The following is a 6,541-nucleotide window of genomic DNA, read 5'->3' as shown; positions in this document are numbered from 1 at the left end:
CACATGCTGCTACTACAAATCTATACTCAAGGAACACTCATATCTTCTCATCCTTGAGTCCTGGGAGATAAAGTAAACATGGAATGGGATAGAATAAGGACCATCAAAATAAAGCTTCACTTATATGATCAGTGATTTATGAGAAAGATTACAATAATATACAACATGTGGTCTTGGGAGAACTGGATATCCATACGCAGAAGGAAAGTAGACCTGTATCTTACATGAAAATCAATTAAAAATAAACTACCCTGAAATTATGAAACAAGTAGAAGAAAACATAAGAGACATGCTTCATGACACTGAAGTGAGTGAGAATTTTTCAGGGGGGACCTCCAAAGATAGAGAAAACAAAAGCAAAAATGATACAAGGTTCCATCAAACTGAAAAAGCTTCTGCAGAGTGAGAAGAAGAAAGTGTGAAAAGGCAGATGCCAAAAGGTAAAATATTTTCAACCTGGAGTTCTGGCAAGAGACTAATATCCAGAACACATAGGAAACTCAAAACACAAAACAGTCCTTAGCAAAATAATATACAACTGACCTACATGACCTACATGACCTACATTGACCTATTGTGCCAATGAGGCTCCAAGAGAACACAGCCCACAGAATCAACAAAGCTAGGTTCATAGAGACTAAAGTGGCAACCACAGAGTCTGCATGGATCTGTGCTAGGTCTTCTGTTTGTTAGCTTGGTGTTCTTGCGGGACACCTAACAGTGGCAGCAGGGGCTGTCTCTGACGCTTGTCTTATTTTGGCACTCTTGTCCTCCTACTGTTTTGCCTCATGCAGCCTTGATATGAGGGGAGGTTCTTAGCCTCGTTGTAACTCACTGTGCCATGTTTGGTTGATATCCTTGAGATGTTTGTTCTTTTCTGAAGGGAAAGAGAAGAGGAGTGGAAAATAAAGAGCAGTTGATAGAGGGGAGAGGGGGTGGAAGAGAAATTGAGAGGGATGGAGGAAGGAGAAACTGTGGCTGTGATGTATTGTATGAGAGAAGAAAAAAGAAATACATAAATAAAAGAGAAATAGCATAATAATAATAACATAATCTGAGAATGTGCAATAGACCCAAGATGAGTCCTCTCAAAAGAAGACATATTTGTTGCTGAAAGGAATGTGAAAACAAGACCAAACAAAACAAAACAGAAAAACCCAGAGTCACTCATCATTAGGAAATGCAAATTGAAGACACAATGGAATATCTCCTCACCCCAGGAAGAATGTCAATTTGTAACAAGACAAAAGGTAGTAAGCATGTCTCTTATGAGAATGTGGAACAAAGGGGAAGCCTGGCAAATTGTTGGGTCCTCAAAAAACTAAACATAGACTTAGCATATGATCGAATAATTCCATTTCTAGGTATGCACCCAAAAACTCAAGTCAGAATCTTTAGCAACATCATCATGCTCATATTCATTGCTGTATTATTCCCAATAGCTAAAATTGTGGAAGCAGTCCAAGTTTTCATAGATGAATGAGTGGACTTTTTAAAATATGTATAGTGTAATACATAATTCAACAATTAAAAAAGAGGAAACCAGACAGGGAAAACTTGTTTTGAAAAAACAACAAAAGAAAACAAAACAACCTTGAAGACAATATATTAAGTGAAATAAGTTATTACCAAAAAAGTAAGTATTATATTACTCTTAAATAAACTACTCAGACTAAGTCAAAAATCGCATCAACAGAAGGGAGTGGCCAGGGTCTAGGCACATGGAGGGAGACTGGAAATATATTGTTTAATGGACATAGAATCCATGCCTTACCTGATCAAAAGAGTTACCAAGATGGATGGTTGATAATGGCTACACAAAACTTATGTATGTATTTAGCACCACTGACCTATATACATAAAATGTTAGAAATGCTACATTATGTGAGATATGTGTTAGAACAAGAAAGATTAAGGAAAAAGTATACAAATTCACGAGCCTCTATTGCTAGATAGTATCTGGGTTTATACGCTTTCCCTTGAATATAGCCTTAGTTATTTGTTCATTTAGAGCAACTTACCCCGAAATAGCCTTTGGTTCTTCATTTTAGCTGATAGGAAAAGAGACTTCTTTATTCAGTGATCTTTCTAAAAATGAACTTATCTGGCAGAAGAACTTCACACCTCACTGGTCTTTAACACTTCTTTCATATGACACATATAAATGTATCCATGATTTTTATTGGAGCTTTTAAGCTTAAAAATTAAGTGAATAAAAGTTTACAGACTGATATATTTTTACTACACTTTTTATTAGGCTGCAAGGGATGCCATACAAAATATCACAGATTGGGTATGAACTGAAATTGATTTCTCACAATTATAGAAGCAAGAAATCCAAGCTCAAGGTGTTCTAATGATTTGTTTCTGTTGAAGACTCTCTTCCCAGCTTATACATGGCTACTTTCTCACTGTGTGCTCACATGGCTTTTCCTTTGAGCACACATGAAGGAGACACAGCATATCATATTCCTTTTTAAAATAAGCACATGAATCCCGTGTTACTAAGTTTCTGGTCTCAGACTACATCTAACCTTTAGCTTCAACACAATTATAGGTCTTATTTCCAAACTCAGTAGTCACATACGGCTGGGAGCTTCAAATGAATTCCAAGAAGACAAAAGTTAGTTCATAGCAATATCCTAGAATTTCCTGAAACATGTTGGGGGAAATTGCTCTAATCCCTTTAGACTGCAACATTTATTTATAAGCAACCAGGTTGAGAATGTTACCAGGGCTTTCAAGAGTGTGCATCATTGCACAGGCACACTGATCTCCTAACTCCGAGGGTAAAACAGACTGAAATGTTTTCATCTTTCTGATCTCATAGATTCTGGCTTTAAAACTTCCCCTTGTTTCCCAGAGAACTTCTTACATAGAAGGTTTATTGTTATTATTATTATTATTGGAAACCATAATACTTAATCAAAAGACCAGTAAGGTAAAAAAATAAAAAATAAAAAAAAAACACCCTCTAAAATTACCATTGAGTTCATTTTGAATTGGCTTCTGCTGCTGGGCAAAGAGCTTGACCTTAAGTGTGGTTTGTGTTCTGAGTGAGACTCCGCTGGAGAAAACTGATTGGTCCTTTGCAAGTGGATGTCAGTTGGATAGCTTGTGGGTTAGGGATGAGAGATCATGTCCACTTCCCTCCTTTCAGTGTTGGGACCCCATCTGGCTTGAACCTGTGCAAGTCCTATGCTGCTGCCATGGTCTCCGTGAGTTCATATTGTGTCAGTCCTATTGTTTCTGAAGGGCCTTGTTTCCTTGGTATCTTCTGTCCCATCTGGCTCCTTACAATTTTCCCACCTCCTCTTCCACAGGGTTTCCTGAGCCAGAGGGGAGGGACTTGGTGAAGACATTCCACTTAGGGCTGAGTGTTCCAAGATCTCTCACAATCTGCACATTGTCCAGCTGTGTGTCTCTGTATTTGTTCCAATCTGCTGCACAAGGTAGCTTCTCTGATGATGGCAGAGTGAGAAACTGATGAGTATAGAAGAATGTCATTAGGAGCCATTTTATTATTATATTCTTTTAGCAGAGCAATAGTATGTGGCTTTCCCCTTGGCACTTGGCCTATCTATTCTCAGGTTCTTGACTGCTCAAGCAGTCCTAGGAGTAATTTTTTTGAATGAAAAATGGAAACCAAAACCACTGTATCTTCCCCAAAGCACATGACAGAGACAACTGAGCTCTCAATCCTAGCTCATCCTGGGCTTGGCCGAACCTTGGTATCCTCCATGCCATGACATATAGCCAGTATTTGAGTCTTAGCTCCCCTGATAAAATAGGGCTGTCTCTCCTTGACTAGGTAAATAGTTGGGCTGGCCATGTGAAGCCATAATGGGGACTTGAGATTGCAGTTCTGTACTCCTCCCTTTTTGGTGGGACTCTGTACCCTACTCATTCCCTGTAGCTGGCAATTAGCCTATTCTTGGGGTGGTAGGATAAACTCAGTTTAAATGATCAGGGTCAGTTCTACAGTCTTCTAGGCCCCATTCTCTAAGACTCTGGCTTTACTTTGAATGTTCCGGAAGAAAACCAACACTCAGTAATATTTCTGCATGTGTAATTATATTTGCTTATTGAAATAAAATCAACATATTGCAAACTTCATCCTTTAATAAAAGTGAACAATTTGGTGGGTTTTCTACATTTAGGCTTATACAGTTATCGTCACAATTTTAAAACTTTTTCCTTTCCCCTAAAAGAAAGCTTGTAGCATTAGCATTCCTATCCTCTCATCCACCTCTAAGCAATCACTAATTCACTCTTTAGAGTTATTTATTGTGGCTATCTCATAAGTGGAATCATAAAATATATGTTTTTCACGTCATTAGTCATTGGTTTCTTTCTCTTAGCACAGTGGTTTCCAGGTTTATCCTCCTTGTGTGTGTCAGCACCTCCTTCTGTGGCTAAGTATTATTCAATCAGATGAGCGTTACAGGTTGTATTTGCATCTTGACTAGTATGTGGACACATGACTTTGTCTATTATAAATAAATCTGCTATGGACATTCATTATAAGTTTTAATGTCAACAAATATTTTAATTTCTCTTGGTACACATATTTAGGACCTGATTTACTGGGCCCCCGATCTGCTTTGTAACCAACCTTTTGAGGAACTAAAAGAGTTTCCAGTTTTTCATATAACATACCCTGATCACCCTTACTTTTCAGTCCTCCCAGGTTAGCACCCCTACCATTTTGTCCTCCCCCAAAAAAGACTTTTAAAAAGTCCAGTTTGTGTCATCCATATAGTCATCTGAGCATGGTCAAACTCCCTGTGGCCAGTCCCTTACAGAAAATTGAGTCCTTCCCCACCCTGACTCCACCTTGTAGCCTTCTAGTACGGAGAGCTATACTTCAACATCCTCATTACAATTTTTAAGAGTTCTCTTCAATGGCTTTCTGTCTAAGTTGTTACATTTTGTGGGGGTGGGATGGGAGTTGTCCCAGAAGCCTTCTAAGTCTCTCTTAATCAACTGTGAGTTTGCAGACTTCTATAACACCACAGAAGAAGCTGCCTTGTCCATTACAGTCAGCAGGAGTATGAATCCTGGACGTCTACATGGCATCTGGCAAAAGCCAGGATCATGTACATCTACCTGGCCTCCAGCATCAACATGTGCCATGGACATCAGCATGGTCTCTGGTGGTAATATGGCCATGGACACAAATGGGGTGACCAGTGCCAGCATGGACCACAGACATAACCTTCAGTGGTAATACATGCCAAGGACATCAACACAGCCCCCAGCTCTTGCAGGCCTAGAGACCCAGACATGGCTCCCTGGCAATAGCATGGATCATGGACATCAACAGATCCTCAGGCTGCAGTGCAGACAACTCACATTTACATGGTCTCAGGCGGCATCACAGCTCACATGCATCAACATGGCTTCAGGTGACAGCATGGACCATAGACATCTGCACGGCCTTCAGTAGTAACATCAGCTATGGAGAAAAGGAGTGATTCATTTGAGAGCAGAGGGGAACAAATTGAGTTTCAGGGGAGAGAGGAAGGGTTACAAATGATGCAACACAGTACTTACTATGAAATTCTAAAAACATATAATTTTAATTAATAAAGACTTAATAATATAAATACTAGAATTTTTTCTTTTACCAAAAATACAACTTTCATTTTTTTCCCCTATTTTGTGGGTTCCGTTCATTTTTGATCTAGGAATGAAAATTAAATTTTTAATTGGTAACAATCTCATTTGTATTAATATCAATCTATAGTTTATTTTTTAAGATGCCTCTATAAAGCACCATTTTTTCCTTTCATTCTGCTATCAAAGTATATACAAAGTTTGCTTTAATTAGTAGTATTCTTACTAACATGGATTTCTTACTTAATGGTTTATGCAGATATATTTTAAATAAATGGGAAAAAAAGAAGCCAAAACCAAAAATAAATCTATTCAAATTGTTACTCAGTGTTTTTTCTCCATTTTAGTTTGAAGGATTCCCTCGACATTTAAGAAAAATTTTTTTAAAGATTTATTTTATTTATTTTATGTGTATGAGCCATCATGTGTGTGGCTGCTGGGAATTGAACTCAGGACCTCTGCCAGCCTGCTCACTTCTCACACCAGTGTAATTCACTGTAGCTGTCTTCAGATGTACCAGAAGAGGATGTCAGATCTCATTACAGGTGGTTGTAAGCCACCATGTGGTTGCTAGGATCTGAACTCAGGACCTTCGGAAGAGCAGTCAGTGCTCTTACCCACTGAACCATCTCGCCAGCCCTGACATTTAAGAAACTTTTACCATTCTCTGTAAGTGTGTTTTTTCTAGCTATATGTCTGTGCACCAAGTGAATGCAGAACCCACACAGGGCAGAAGAGGAACTGTATCCTCTAGAACTGAAGTTACAGACGGTAGCAGGCTACCATGTGGGTGCTATGAACCAAGCCCAGGTCATCTGCAAGAGGAACGAGTGCATTTAACTCTCCAACTCACCTTAGCATTTCTTTCTTTCTTTCTTTCTTTCTTTCTTTCTTTCTTTCTTTCTTTCTTTCTTTCTTTCTT

Source organism: Mastomys coucha, chromosome X, assembly GCF_008632895.1.
Source record: "Mastomys coucha isolate ucsf_1 chromosome X, UCSF_Mcou_1, whole genome shotgun sequence".
Taxonomy (NCBI): domain Eukaryota; kingdom Metazoa; phylum Chordata; class Mammalia; order Rodentia; family Muridae; genus Mastomys; species Mastomys coucha.
The sequence above is the reverse complement of the archived record's forward strand: the minus strand, read 5'-3'. Positions refer to the sequence as shown.